The 16,663-nt window shown below is 29.3% G+C and overlaps 1 protein-coding gene and 1 long non-coding RNA gene across 9 annotated transcripts in view; one reads left to right on the forward strand and one right to left on the reverse strand.

Annotated features, from left to right (window-relative positions):
- The window catches only part of LOC143190964 (uncharacterized), a 257,772-nt gene that overhangs the window by 218,015 nt on the left and 23,094 nt on the right, over positions 1–16,663 (reverse strand). The window lies entirely within an intron of this gene.
- Positions 1–16,663, forward strand: part of LOC143190838 (uncharacterized) — a 144,661-nt gene that overhangs the window by 9,126 nt on the left and 118,872 nt on the right. For 6 of the 8 annotated variants that reach the window (XM_076395460.1, XM_076395489.1, XM_076395549.1 and 3 more), the window contains exon 2: positions 12,728–12,851. The gene's annotated coding sequence lies outside the window, so the exon portion shown is untranslated. Of the gene's footprint in view, positions 1–3,795; positions 4,791–12,727; positions 12,852–16,663 lie in introns of those variants that run through there. The other 2 variants (XM_076395453.1, XM_076395516.1) reach the window with 1 other exon arrangement.

Consider the following 16,663-nt stretch of genomic DNA (forward strand, 5'->3'; position numbering starts at 1 on the left):
AAAAATTTGAATTCTGTAGAATAGATTCGTTCCCGATTAGTCCGACAAGTCATCAAAAAAATCTTTAGGGTTTGACACGGGGTAGCGGCACTCATGGGTCATTATAGTACTTAATACAGAAATTCGGTTAATAGGCGATCCGTAATTATATTTTAAATTTAAAATTTTCTGGAGTTTTTTGACCTAAACGGATTATTTTAGCTTCTATAGAAGCACCAGAAATTCGAAGTTCAGATCAGCCAATTGGTAAGCCTTCATCAAAAATCTTACCATCTCAATAATTAGGAATTTAATTATCAGGCGTGGATATTCTTTTGGAGCAAATAATAAAAATTGCATAATTATTAATATTATAATTTATGAATTATTATTGTTTTCAGTTTTTGAGATTCGAGTTAAGACGAAGTTTAAAAATATATTTAAATTTATCTCTAATTAGATAATTTTCTCTAAGAGTCTTTCTCTAGATAATTAATCTCTAAAAAATATATCTCTTAAAAATATATTTCTAAATGCCCAAAAACTGGAAATATGAACCAGAAAGTACATACTGTTTAATAAAAATAGTAAAATAGTCGAAATGAATTGAAAACAGTTTATTTATTTTTTTTAAATTTATTTTGTCCCCTTTAAGATTATAACACATTAATACTATTGTTACTTCCAGTCTTCGGAACAGTTATTAAGCTTGAATATATTTAAAACCTTTGACAACTCGACTAAAATATCCACAATTAGTCTTACGCAAATAAATTAGAAAAAGAATGTGGTTACGGAGTTATATAATTTGAAGTTTTGATTCAAAAAATGTCGCGAAGAATGTGAGAAGGTTCATTATAGTGGTGAAAAAGTTGGGACTTGTAGTTTTGGCCTATTGAAATGAATAACTTGTCACTAAAATACTCAAATAATACTTACTTGTTATTAACACACCGCCATTTTTATGTTTTACTATTTACTGATCTGCTGATTATTATAGAAGCTGAAACTTTTTATGAGTATGTTTGTGTTATCGCGTTGCTGACTTCTGACTTGTACTGCCTTTAGTCATCATAGATTGTTGGGCTACTGAGCATCCTGATTGAATGATTTTTGAAAAAAGGCGATTTGATTACATTAATTCTACATATCATTCATCACCATTTTATCATTGAAGAAAGGAAAAACTCCCAACAAAAATTTTGAATTTGACAGGAAATTTGGAAGTTTATGTTCATAGCGCTGAGAATATGGGGTCACCCCTCCCACGGTTTAATTGCTGAGACCATAATGTCCTGCTAAATGACATTCCGTAGTATTACAATTGTGAAATCTTTTATTGACTATTGACTGACAGTAACTATTGACATTTCAAATTGAATATATTGATTTTGAGACTTAAGTTCATCGATGCACGGTAATAAAAAATAATTTCAAAAATACTCACAAGTTAATTTAATTTTTTGGCCGAAATTAATTTTTAAGTTACTGTAGCACCAGCTACCACCATCAACAAAAATCGTACTTATGTTTTAAAATATTCTGAAGAGGGGTTATATTTACCAATGCCAATTCGTCAACGAAACTGTGAAACACTTAAGCAGCAATACCAGGTAAACCTTAGTTGAGACCTTAAAATATAACAAAAAAGGCTTAGTATTAGACATATGAATAGCAACCTTTATAAGTTAAGATAATTTTTATACAATCAGATATATGACAAAATAATGTTAGAACAAGTTCTCTTGTTTAGACATTACTACGCCCCTTGGAGTATATTGAAGCAACTTAAGAAAGCATATTAGCGATTATATTTGGTTTCAATAAATTCTAACAGGTATCGTACAGCTTATTCTTGGATAGACTCGAGATACGCTTCCTTTTCCAAGTCTCTAATGCCTTCAGAAGGAGAAGGGAAATTATGCTATAGTTTTCTAATGATTAATTAATATAGTTCAATAATTATTAATATGTTATGAAACTTCGCCTCTTTCGAAACACAAAAATAAATTAGTTAGTCCTGATAATATACAAATTTAGAATATAATAAATAGGCACAATAAATTATTTTTTAATTTAATTTCTTTTTCTTTTTGATTTCATTGAATTAATGGCGATTCGCAGAAATCAACTAATTTTGTAAATATAAAATTAATTATGCAGTGAAGTTAAAGGAAGATGGTCGGATTATATATATATATATCGATTATGCCAACTGTAAGATATTAATGGTACATTCATAGGGCCAATTAACTTCTCTGTATTGTTGCACTGTATAAAGGGAAATATTTTTTGGGATAGATTTTACTAAAAAAAAATAGTTTTGAAAAGTATCTCAACCAAAATAATAACAAATAGTCTTGTATTCTATTTAAATAATTTCAATATATTCAATTTATATTATATATTCAGAGTAAATTAAAATACCTATTTAATATATATTTAAATATTTTTAAATTTCCCCCACAATTTTCAGCTAATGCCCTAATGACTTTACTAGTAACTCATTTAATATAACCTAAAATATTAGGATCAATATATTAATATAAATAGATCTGTATTTTTATAATAGAAATATCAATAATATTCATATTACTTTAAACTTAATGAAATAATCTTTACAATTCTTTTAGTTTCAGATCTAAATAATAAACTTTCATATATTTATTAACTACTAAAATATTATTATAATATACTAGACATATTAGATTAATATGAAATAAAAGCAGTAAAATTATATAATATTTCAAATTATTAATAAGATATAATCACAAACTGAATTCTTACTGGGTAAAAAGTGTTTGTATTTCGGTAATTAAATCGTGCTATTCCCCAACAGTTCTACTTATTGACTCTTTTCAGTTTGGAAGCCTTACTATTTTTTAATCACAGTACGTTCTATATACTATTATAATAACAGTTAATACCTTATTCTGAGCATTCAGACATAAATATCTTGACTTTGTTAAAAGACACATCTATATATTATATATGATAATGCTCGACCATCTGTTAACAATATTGTTATTGATTGAAACCGATTCACTGAAATGTCTTATCACCTCTACCGTATCCATCAGTCCTTCTAACCAATTGATTTTCATTTCAGTAGCGCGAAATACCACACAGTACATTCTATCTTATATGGTGGTTAACAAATGAGTAGAAGATTCGAAGGATATTAATTTCTTTCACTGCTCGATATTGAAGACAGAAATAAGTAAAGTTGAGTTCATACAACAGCTTTTAATATTTTCTGTATTTTAATGTATTATTTTTTATTTAATAAATATTAAAGTTTAATATTAAAAAAATCACTATATGCATAAAAAAGCTATTCATTCTATGTTTTTAATTTTTTATTAACCCCTAATCTAAAGAATCAAACATATTTGTTTGTGTAAATATTAACACTAATTAATTTGGATCTGAAAATAATTTATTATCAACATCCAATTAATTAATCAATTACTGTCGATTTCAGCATTTATCGGGTAACCATTATTCGTGTATATTGATTGCATGATATATATATTTGCTTGGTTTCTGAAAAAATGGCGAACTGTTATGGCTCAAGGAGAACAACACCAGGCAAAAAATAGTTCGTTAAATTACGGCAAATAATCTTTCCAGTCATTTCCCTAATTTATTAGCAGGATTTTAGTTGTTTAGTTCAACTGGAGACCAGGAAGTAATTAATGATATTTTTATTTATTTGTCTATGAGTTGTTTAGTATACATATTTTATAAACTATATTTATTACACAAAGTATAGGGTAATGTAGATCCCCTCTAGAGAGATAATTTCGTTTAGTCAGTTTTAATTTCGTTTTTATCAGTTACGTGCGGGAGTAAAGATTTTTTAAAAATACGAGATTTTGATGTGTGAATTAGTTGTATTCCAATGCCATCGCCATACCTGGCATCGGCGTTAACTTAAAAACCAACCCACTAACTGCGTACTATCGAAACTTTAGCATTACATAAATGCTGACCGTTGTCGGCTACGACTTCATTGTAACGTATCTCACGCAGATCGGCGAGTTCAGTAAGGGACTCCACAATTTTTCCCGACTAAATTTAAAGTCCAACAGTGAGGGTTTTTCATCGATGCCGATACGTAACGGAAGTCTTCGTAGACAGGACGACGGTAACCATCACGCACAAGGCCGGACCTAATGACCGGTCGAAGAGCATCGAAAAAAACCCGACGAAATTATCGGATCCGTCTCTGCCGACGTGCAAAATTTTTGATGTACACCAGCGCGACCTTGGTGTACCGGCCCTGAACCAGACATTCGCAATAATCGCAGTTGCTAAAAGGAGAAGCCAACTCGATTTTGTTTTGTTGCCGGTATAATATTTTGGATTGCGTCATCGCGAACAGTTCGAATGCCAATTAAAAGACTTGTGGCGTTGCGTTGTTGCCGTGGCGGTCCGATTTCCTAGACGTCGCGGACTCGACAGGATCGTTCCGTGCTAAGACGACGACGACGAGACGATGGAGTGCCGCCGCCACCGACGCCGATTTTTCGCTTACGCGCCAGCTGAACAGTTTCCAACTTGGACCCGGTGATTTTTTGGTCGTCGGTTTTTTCTTTTCGGACGCGCGTTTTTCGAAAGGTGCGACGTTGCCGTGTCTGCTTGTTGTTGACGTTGTTCTGGTTCGCGTATCACGGATACGACTGGCTCGGGCTACACGTGTATGATGTTTTTTTCTCTCCGGGGACGCTTGTGGATGGATAAATTCGTGTTCCCTAACGTGGTGCATTCAAGCTTTGATCCATCGGATACTTTACCCAACAGAACAGGCATGTCCTTGACACTCTTTGTTCAGCCATGTGAATCTTTATTATTATCATACTTTTAACTATTTCTACAAATATCAGTTTAAAGTTTATTTACCTGGTTTCCTTTAGAACAATAACTCTTTGTTAAACTCAATTATTTACCTACTATAAATGTATAATATGAACGCGTTTTCATTTCATTTTTTGGTCAATAACCATTCAATTGCATCAAAATAAACTATTGAATTTATAATAAACGTTTTTAGAATTATATACAACAACATAATATAAATAAAAATTATAGTTAAGAGGCATTTTAGTAATGACAGCAACTTATTCCACGTGTTTATATTTATAGATACTCGTATATCAAACTAAATACAATAGGAAATATAATTCCGAGATGGTAATATTGTTAAAATAATCTCCTGACTGGCATTTGTTCAAGAATTGTTGGAAGTATGAACACACCATCAAGATTGTACGTTATTTTAAGATACACACTGAAATATAATAAGCTTTACATGACACTATTCGATTTTTATACATTAAAATTAGAAGGGAAATAATATGGCTGATTTTTTTCTCTGTACAGTATTATCACAATTTTTACATTAATATTTTTTAAGCATGAAAATAACAGTTATCATTACCAATTCATTCGTTTCTTCCTGACCAATATGTTTTTAGCTACGTTTTTTTTTCATCTGTTAAACTCTATGTTTTATGTATTGTAACTGTTCCATTTTAATAAGACGCCAGGTTTGTTTTACAGTATTGGTTAAAAATCTATTTATTCAACTGAAATACATTAGTCGAATTCAATTTGAGGGTGTCAATAATATTAACGCTTCTCAGTTTGAATATTCGTAATGGCAGCGGCTTCTTACACATGTAGTTTTATTGAGCTTTTATGTTTATGTTACTAATGTGTTTTTTTAATTTTAATTTATAACAAAATCCGTTTTTTCGATATTAGCTAAAATCTACTTAAACCACTAAAGTAAATTATAGGATTCAGTGCTAGAGTATCAATAACAGTATAGATTATTCCTAGATCATTAATTTTCTTCCTAGAAAACTATTTAGTCACGCATAGACAGCAACCTCTCCCACGCATTGTTCTTCTGGTTTCTTTGCGGATCATTAGGTTTTGGGCTTTCGTATTTTATTCTTGTTATATATTATCATTTCAAAAAATTGCTGTATATATTGTATTGAGTACCCAATTAACTTTTATTATCAGTATATATTCCTTCTTAAAACACGAAGAGTTAATTTTTTAATGTTTAATGTTTATAAACTGGGAAAAAAATCTGTTAAAGTGAAGTAATCCTCTTTTCTGCAATAATTTTTCTGGGTATGTTAAGTTCGTAAGTTAGGTTTTTTCGGTATGAATTACATATACCAATTACAGTTGTCCTACTTATAATATATTAAGGTATTTATGACTATTATTGATTGTTAGAAATGCCAATACAATTTCTAAAACATCAGATTTATCCAAAAACATTTTAACAAGTGTATTTATTAAATTTAATTGATAAAAGTGGGAGCAACTTGTTCAACTGTAGTAAAATTATTTTAATATTATAAGTAATTATTTTTTAATACAATACAATTATTACAATATTGCTGAAAGATATGTGACGAATATTGTTATTCACTGTATTTGACAACCATTACTCAGTGTTATTCTTGAAGTTTTCACGGGAACAGAAACATTGGCTTCTGTTTATTACTTGTTTACTTGACAGTAGGTTTCATGTGACCCACGGGAAGATGATTAGGAGCTAATAATAATAAGCTTTTATATAATGGAAATAGGAAAGCAAGAGCAGGTGGCTAATGAATATATGGAAGATATGATTTCTAGATCTTATCAAACTTAAAATTAAATTAATTGAATTTTTGGTAGTCAAAAAAGTTATTGTATTATTGTATAATATTGCCGACTAGTCTATTTATAATATAAGTGCGACTCTACAAACATCGATGATAGTGGATATTTTGGTCACTCAGAAACCAAGGGTTACACAATAAAAGAGTTAATTTTTTAATGTTTAAAAAGATTACTTAACTTTATTCTGTCCAATAATTTTTGTAGGTTTGTTCGTTTTATCTCTTAAATCATTGTTTTGTGTACTATGTGTTAACCTTTCTCATTTAATTAAATAATTTTTGTAATAATTAGGTAAGTTGAATTTTCTCGGTATAAATTAATAATTGATTGTTAACTGAGTAACGTATTTATGACTGTTATTATAATTATTTCGTATAGTTCCTTAATGAAACAATAATTTCATTCAATTGAAATTGGTGGTGTCTCTGTTTCTGAAAAAAATGTGTGTTAAATGATTAAAATAAAATGTGATTTTTTGATCGTAAAATTCAATTCAGGCCAAAAATTGTTTGATAAGATTACAAAGAATCTGCACCAAGAAAATCAACTGATGGTGACTCGCAAACTGAATTGAAACGCGGTCCCAGAACACTAACGGCGCTATTGTCGTCACTACGGAAGTGAAATTGAGAAAAAGGCAGACTTATCTCGGCAGGCCACGTGCTGTTGATCGGAACAAGTGATAGTCGGGCGGGGCAATATTTGGAAAATGCAGCGGGTGGGGTAGGACTTCCCATTTCACTGTTTCCAAATATTTTTTTAATAGTTTTCAGACATATGGATGGGAATGGGCGTTTTTTCTTCAAACAGTTATTTATAGTACTTAAGCACCATTCCGATTCTCTACGTTAATAGATTGGATATTGATTGTGATTTTTTGTTAATGCTTTATGTATTATAATTCCCATTTATTTTAACATATTTGGTTAATTTTTGGCTATTATACCAAATAAATAGGCATTAAATTAATAATTATGATATGCTTTATATGCTTTTTGATAAATCTCTACTTTACTTACTTTACTTGTTGCAAAGTTGTCCCATTTATTTGATAATATTGGAGTTTAATAAAACAAACTCAGTTTTCTTTCATATTGATCATTACGACGGGTGGATACATAGTTGGGATTGTTTTATTGGATCAATTCGTTCCTCTTACAGCAGCAGATCGCAATTAAAAAAATGCTTCTCAATGATTTTGTCTTTTACTTTTAATGGGACTGAATTTTCTGTTTTAATAATTTGTCTATTGTTGACATGAAAGGCGTTTGACAGAAGTCTTCATAGAGTAATTTCTCCGCTTCTTCATTATTGAAATCTGTATAAATTGTTCCTTATTGCTTTAACTAAAAGCATCATTTATAAAACTCACAGTGTCCTTTGGACATATTTGCTTGGCTATAGCACATCATGTAGTTAAATACGATGATTTTCGATAGCTTATTCTTTCTTATTAACTTGGCAGGAACTTTTTCGGCCTAATAGGAGTCTCGGAAAGAAATCTTACATATTTTATAAATAAACTCTATCGAAAGGGAAAAAGAAATTTTTGCAGAGAATAGACGCCACGTATTATTTCAAAAGCGTAATATTGTATGTATGTAATACCCTTCAGTTGATTATTTCAAACCTATTTTTTCTCTACTAGTACCGGATCTTTAAGTTAAGCCGAACATTTATTGTCATTTCATCAAATACTAATTTCTGATTGTGCAGCAGGGATGGTATACTTCCTCTATTTTAATAGTTTAGTGTCCTTAGATATATTGGTATAAGTCATACCCTTATGTACGTGTTGTAAATCAATTTTTAATTTAATTAATTGATTAATAAATGGTATAGTTAGGGATATTTTGCATCGGATAATTCTTTACTATATTCTTGTTACGGTTTTGTCGTTTATTATTGTTAATTATATTTATTCTTAGTTTCAAAGATGCCCAGTTAGATATTATGAACTTCTTGTGTACTGGTGTTTAATTTTTTATTTTCACATAACTAATAAAACACGTCATGGTTCATTGAAACGGTTTAAAGAGGAAAAATTACTAGCTCAACCCGAACGAAACTAACAGATATTACACTAAAATGTGTTATTGATTTCATAATTTCTCTTATGTAAAAATATAGCTCATAATTCATATTTATATTATAAGTCGCAAATACATTAGTTCAACATTCTAAAATATTATTTAAGTTCTCGTTGCGGTGAAATTGTTTGTTTAATCGATTATTTTTCTCATTCGAAGCTAATATTCAGAACAACAAATATTTTTATTCGCATATATTCACTTAAATATCATGGTTTGATAAAATTTATATTAATGTTTTAACAGTCTCGCTTGCAATTCGCGACGACATCCTTTATTTACATTTGTATTAAATTACTATTTAAACTGCTTCTAAAAATGTTAAGATAATTTCGAAAACATCAGGTTTAACTGAAACATTTTGATTGCATTTCAACAAGTATATTTATTAAAATTAATTGATAAAAATGGGAGCAACTTGTTCAACTGTAGTCAAATGATTTTAATATTATGAGCAATTAATTTTTTAATACACTAGAATTAATACACTACTGCTGATACAGGATTTGACAACTATTACTCGTTGTTATTCTTGAAGTTTTCACGGGAACAGAAACACTTATTTCTATTTATTACTTGTTTACTTGACAGTGTGTTTCATACGGTCGGTGGAAAAATTATTAGGAGCAAATATTAATAATATGGTTATATATTATGGAAATAGGAAAATAAGGTATTTGTAGTTGTTCTGTCTCTTCGCGCTTTGTCAGTCGCGGGTGAATGTGTCAAATTCATAATTTCTACCTTTTGCCATACTTAAAATTAAATTAACTGAATTTTTGGTAGTCAAAAATGTTATTGTATATTATTGCCGACGGATATGATATAAACGCGATTTTAAAAACATCAATGATAGTGGATATGGTTAAATAAAATATAAAATAATTTTATAAAACTGTAGAATGAAGTCCCATGAGATACAGGGGACGGACAAAATAATATGAACACTTGACGCATACCCAATATTTAATTATTAAACTGTTGAACCAGAGTTTGCTTTTAAAACAGCTGAAATTCTTCGCGTAATAGATTCATAGGGAATCTGTATAGTTTCCAACGGAATGTTGTCCTATTCTTATACTAAAATATCTGCCTATTGATTAGTGATGTTGGAAATGAAAATCTACTCCTGACTCCGATCTAAAACTCCTCAATAACAAGTTCAATAATGTTGAGGTTCGGTAACTGAGCTGCCCAAGGAAAATGTTTGTTGATATTATGTGTTCCACCAACCAAGACCAAGACCAGATCTTAAAATATGACGGTGTCGTCATTGAGGATGTTGAGATATTCATGCGAAGTAATCTGGCTGTAGGAAGCAGGCAGTCCGGATAAGTAGGCTTCTTTTGGAGTTCTCCTTCTATAAATCCTGCCTTTTTAGGAAGCAATGTAAACGATGATTTATCAGACCATAATATATTCTTTCAATTATTAAGTTCCCAGGTTTTATGATCGTTGTACTATTTCTTTCAAATCAAAATCTTAGTAAATACATCATTATGTTCACATAACAGTAATTTATTTACCTATACTCTTATATAATAATATATTGAATTTTCCATTGATACTTTTTTTGGCAAATTTAATTATTTCAAAGTTTCACGGCTCTATATCTTAGCAAAATTCTGTCTAATTTATTCTCTGAATTTAACATTCTTCGACTTTTACTCTCAAGAAATTCTAGCTACCTTTTAGCTATAAAATAAAATCTAAATCATTACTAATATATATTATGTTTAAAATTAATGTCCAAGTATTACCAGTTGCTACAATTTTTGCTACTATTCTTGATGAACAAACCTCATTAATGACTTTACTACTTCCAACACAACAAAATTCATTTTCTTCTCTATTTGTCATATGTCGATACCTATTTCAGGCTGTTGAAAATGATGTTTTATAAATTTGGCAGCTAAAATTCCCACTATAAATAAAATTGATGCTGTTTGGATTTTATAATTTTTAAAAATTTAACCTTACATTCTGTACTTAACCTTGTTCTTCCATATTTTGAAACCAATGTAAGTTAAGCCACCAAGAATAACACAACATTTTAATGATTATTACTATTGAATTATTAATGTAACAAAAAATCTAAATATTCTAGATTTTTTTGTTGTTTTGATCTGTTCGGCCGTACCGATCGACTCGAAGAGAATGGACCGCCGTTAGAAAAGGAAGACAATATATTCATAGAGTAATAGAGATGCAACTCAATAGGGGGCGCAAAATTTTGCTTTACCCAACATCCAGAGGGAGCCATAATCGGACATTCAAGTAATTTGATTGGTCAATTTAAATCTCCATTATAGGCACCTGTAAGAGAAATATTTTACTATGAAGACATTTGATTGGCTCATTAGTAATGTGACAGCCTTTTTTCTGAAATAAATTTATTAAATTAAATTCAATTAAATATACATATAAATATAATATTTAAAAATAAATAAATATAAATATAATCTGTAAAAATAAATAAATATAAATATAAACTATAACAATAAATATAAATTTATAATGTAAATTTATCTACAAAATATAAATATAATATAAAAATAAATATATCTGTAAAATATAAATATTATGTACATATATACAAAACGATAAGCAAAAACCTTTGGTGCATTGCAAATCAAAATTAACTCTTGCATCTCTCCGTTAGTACTTTTAATACTTTATCCGAAAGATCATCATGAAATGTAGAATTAACTTTTTTTAAACATTTGACAAAAATTGTATTATATTATCGACGTGGCAAAATCGCTGAATAAAATAAGACATAGCTCAAAGACCTACTGACAGTATAATAAAACAATTTTGTTAGAGCCTGGGGCACGAGATATTGTCTTGCCTCTATAAAATCAGTCTTAATTTCTGGGTCTACTGATTTATTCATAATTATATGTAAACAAAAATCACACTTAATTTCTTTTTAAAAAAGTTTTACTAAATAACCTGAGATGTACACTACGGTACAACGTAAAACTTTGTTTGCTCTTATAGAAACATCTGAACTGAAGTTATAGAGTCAAGTAATTAACAGTAAGAATGAGCAGAAAGAAGGATACTGGCTGAATGAATACAAACTTTACCATTACCTTCTGGAGTTTGTTTAAATGTCGATGATACTTGCTTCGACCACCCTGGTTGTGGGCCTGGAACATTGAAAATAGGCACTACAAATATAGTAAGACAGTTTAGAAATCAATGGTAACAATTATGAACAGAAATGTGACTGACTCTTTCAATTTACCTTCTATATAATTTTGATTTTGATCCACTTCCATTTGTACATATTCTGGGCTCGTGGTATTATTTTCACCATCACTAAATTGTTCATAAGTACTTAAAGGAAAGTTTAAATCTATCACAAAAATGTCTTACATGGTAACGATCATAAATCTTTTTCATGTTTAACCCAACCATTTTAGAATTTTTAATGTTTTCTACTCATTTCTTAAACATCGCTTTTTTAACGGAAAACGATGATGCGTTTACTCACCATTTGTGCATCGGTCACACAACACTTCCTAGAATGGGAATGCATTTCAACTACCGACTTGTATATGGTAATAAAATAAAATAATAATCTAATGTATAAACCTTATAAAAAGCTAACCACACTGTTCTCGATATAGGGAACATTGAAAATGATGTGCAAAATAAACAAATCACAGAACGAAATGAACCAATCAGATTCCGTCGCGGCTCTTAGCATAGCGAATAAAACAAGTAATATGTCAAACGCAGCGACATCTACATGTTGGACGTCGGGAAACATTTCGCCAAAATTTCCTATGGAGTTAAATCTCTATTTCTCTATGAATATAGTTTATTCTTTACTATATATATCCTTATAAAATAGGTTTCTCTTAGACCGGAGATTGTTTAAGTGATATGCTATATTTAATTTTTATTCTTATCCGTAGATGTTTTCTAATTTAATTTTTCTGTTTTGTTTTCAGGATAAATAACGAAATATTTGCTGATGCTGTACCCCCAACGCAGAAAATTATCTTATAGACAATTCGTGCTAGTTTCTTTGAATCCAACCGGTTTCATATTCTGCCTATCCTATCGTCAGCACTGGTATGTATGCAAGCGACACGTTTAATTCTGTATCGTGTTTAATTTGGGTCTCATCTAGACAACGTCGAAATGCGGAAATTAATAAAAATTCGCTCCGTATCAGTATTTATCTGTAGAACACACACATTTGTTGACTGTGCTTTCAAATAGTACTAATGATATCAAAACAAACTTACAGTTTGATAAAGAACGTCAGTTCTGTGTTAAATAAAATATATTACAGGTTTATACAAATGTGCATACAAAGAAATATATATATTTTTAGGAAATACATTATACCGTATTCTCCGTAAGTACAAATACAAATAATTGTACATAAGTAACAAAAATCATTTTATATAATGTTTAGTCAGTCCAAAATAAATAGAACCGACGGAGAAGCCATATTTTATTACAACTGACTTCACCACTGTTTCCATTGGTAGTTCATTATCTAAAAAGACAGCGAGCCAATTCGTTCTTTAATCTAATAGTCTTGCTTAGATTCACTTCTATTAAGATTAGTGATTAGCGTAAATAAGAAATAATTTTAAATAATCTTTATTCAGTCTAAAATAAATGGAACTGACAGAGAGAAGCCATATTTTATTATGACTGACTCATTCTAGTATAATTCATTCAGTATATATATATTAACTCATTCTAGGTGATTTGTAATCTATTGGTTAAATACTCTAAATATTACTACCAGTAATATTTTTTCTTGTTGTGAATCATTAGCACTGCAATATGCTAGGAATTAAAAGCGTTCTTTGTTAATTTTTCATTTTAATGCGATCTTCCAAGAATATACCAACGTTTATTTCAAAAAATATCATAGAATTTGAATAAAATCAATAATATGTATTCGATTGAAAACTTGTCAAATAAACTATATACTACATAGTCTCAATCGGCACCTCGTATTCTGTTCATCTCTTATGCCGGTCTGGCTAGTCTCATCTGACTAAACATACTTCCTGGTAATACAGAATGGTATTCACTAATATACAGAGTGTACACGATTACACGGACGTTAGACGTCCTTGTACTCTGCTTTTGAAAATGAATAACAAACGGTTTTATAAAGCTCGCATTATATCATTATCTGTTGAAATACCCAGTCCAACTATAATCTTGTGCAATTAAAATAGTTTTTATCATCGTTTTTAGATAAGTAGTGAAGTTGGGAGCTTACGAAATTATCTACTTAAAAATGTTTTCACGTTCAATATATTTATATTATATATTTATTCAGTAAAAATATAACGGGAATAATTCAAATTATTCCCGTCATATCAAATAAGTTGATACTATGCATCTCCGTTTTACGTATTATATTTTATATTCATTGATTAAGGATTTAAAATAATGAATTAGAATAATTAATGTATAAATGTTGTGCTTTATATGTCTGTAAAATAATAACGAGTGTTTCTTTGTAATTAATATATACTTAAAAATCGAAAGTAAACTTTAAATTGAAATATTAATAATAATATTAATAATAATATTAATATATATATATATATATATATATATATATATATATATATATATATATATATATTAAAAGAGTAAATAATTACATAAAGGAAACAATATTTATTGAACAAGAACAATAGTTTCTTTTAGTTTTAAACTATTTGTTATAGATATAGACCAATTTTAATTTAAAATTAAATTTAACACCACGAAGCATTTATTCAGAATGAGTTTTTAGTTTATTCTTTAATGGCATATGACTGTTAATTACATTATTTTTGCTAGTTGTGATAGTGAATAATAATAGTATGGTAACAATTATGAATTAAATGTTTCACATAATAAGTAGTCATGATAACTCCAAATCTGAACATTGCGATCAAGTATGGTCTAAAGATCAACAAGTATGGTATACAATATAATAATACCTTAACAGATTCTTTGATATTTTCTGCGGATAGCTCCAAATCTGTCCACGTTAATTTTGCATTGAGGCGAAATAATAAAAACTTAATTATATCACTCAATGGATACCCGATTCCTCAAGCCGAATCAGCTAAATACCTTGGAATCCATCTTGACGGTTAGATTAAATTGGAAGCATCACGTTAGACAAAAAGCAAAACACATTAGAACCAAAATAAAACAACTATACTGGTTAGTCGGAAGATACTCCCAACTTGATCTAAAATCAAAGAGGTTGATCTATAATACAATTATAAAGCCAATTTGGACCTACGGTGTGCAAATATGGGGTTGCACTAAAAATCCAAATTCAACAACGCTGTCAAAACAAGGTTCTTCGATTAATTACCAATGCCTATCGCTAGGAAACTAATGAAGAACTGCACGATGACCTGGAAATCAAATGAATTTATGAAGTTATCCAAGATTTCGCCTTGAAACACGCAAGAAGATTACTAAATCATACTAACGTGGGAGCAATATAATTTCTGGACAGCGCGCAGGATGTCAGGAGATTGAAACGAACAAAACCGTACGAACTTATATAAACTGTATTCATTTAGTGTAAACTATAGCTATAAGTTAATAATTAATGAATAATTATAATTTTATAATTGAGAAATTCATACTGATGTATTTTCTCGCACTCGTCTTGCTTGTTAATTAATCCAAGTACATAGGAAAAGTAGTAATAAATTAATTGTAAATTAAGATTGTACTAAGCGTATCTAATAATGATGTTACAAAAAAAATTCTGCTGATAGTCCCACATTGTGTGATGAATGTTCTGTATTTGTAGATAGAACTACGGATTTTTCTCGATTTAGTACTACTACATTAACTACATCCAGTACTACTATTATCTACATTAAGACTAAATATTACTGATATTATGATAAGCAAAAATTTGTTTGTATTGAAGTCTTCTTTCAACACTTTCAATTAATGGGTTTTCTATATCAAATATCAGTATAAATGTTCTTTTAGGAAATATTATTTATAGGATAATGCTTAATTGGTAGTCTATGAGTTACATTGGTAATTATGGAATGAATAACTGATGTGCTTTGTCTAATTTTCCATGTATCTTACACTTTCCCTTATTAGAGGTGATCCTTCTGTTGGAAGTTTTATCATGTGTTAACATATCTCTGGTAAATTTTTTCGGTTTTTAGTAATATTCTTTCATGACTGTTTGGTTTGGTAGAAGCAATTTATGGTGTCCAATATAATAATAGAAGAGTAATAGATCAACATGATGGCCTTTTTTAGAAAATCATGTTTGCGCATATTTTCAAATATTGTTCGAAAAAATCTACTATTAGAAAATAAAAATCTGGAATTAATCCAAATGATAAGCTGGTATTGTCAACAAAGTTCTCCATTTTTAAGCGCCAAATCTTGATTTGTTTTACATGATTCTCATTGGCAAGGTTGTTGTTCTACACTTAAAATAGTTAATTAAAACGCAAATTAAACATATATACTTTAAATAGAGAATCGTCAGCAAACAAGTTTTACAATTAAACAGCAAACAATATAACATTTTTCAAATAAAATGTACAATTTTCTTTAATTACTTCTTATATTTTACTTCTTATATTAGATATGCTTAGTACCGTCTTAATATAGAAATAAATTTATTACTATTGTTCTGTTGCATCAATCAAGCACACAGGGAAGACAAAAGAGTGAAGAATAAATACATGAGGATGTATTTATCAAATTAAAATTAAATTAGACTACTTAAGCTAAAAATAAAGGTAACATCTACAAGAACTTTGTTTTGGAAGCGTTGGATTACTATTCGGTTTGATATTTTAGTGTAAACCCATATTTGCACCCCATAAGTCGCATAAGGCTTCGTAATTGACTGATAAACC

The sequence above is a fragment of the Rhynchophorus ferrugineus genome, unplaced genomic scaffold (genome assembly GCF_030347505.1).
Source record: "Rhynchophorus ferrugineus isolate W39M unplaced genomic scaffold, kcgeb_rfMv2 rfM1, whole genome shotgun sequence".
NCBI lineage: Eukaryota > Metazoa > Arthropoda > Insecta > Coleoptera > Curculionidae > Rhynchophorus > Rhynchophorus ferrugineus.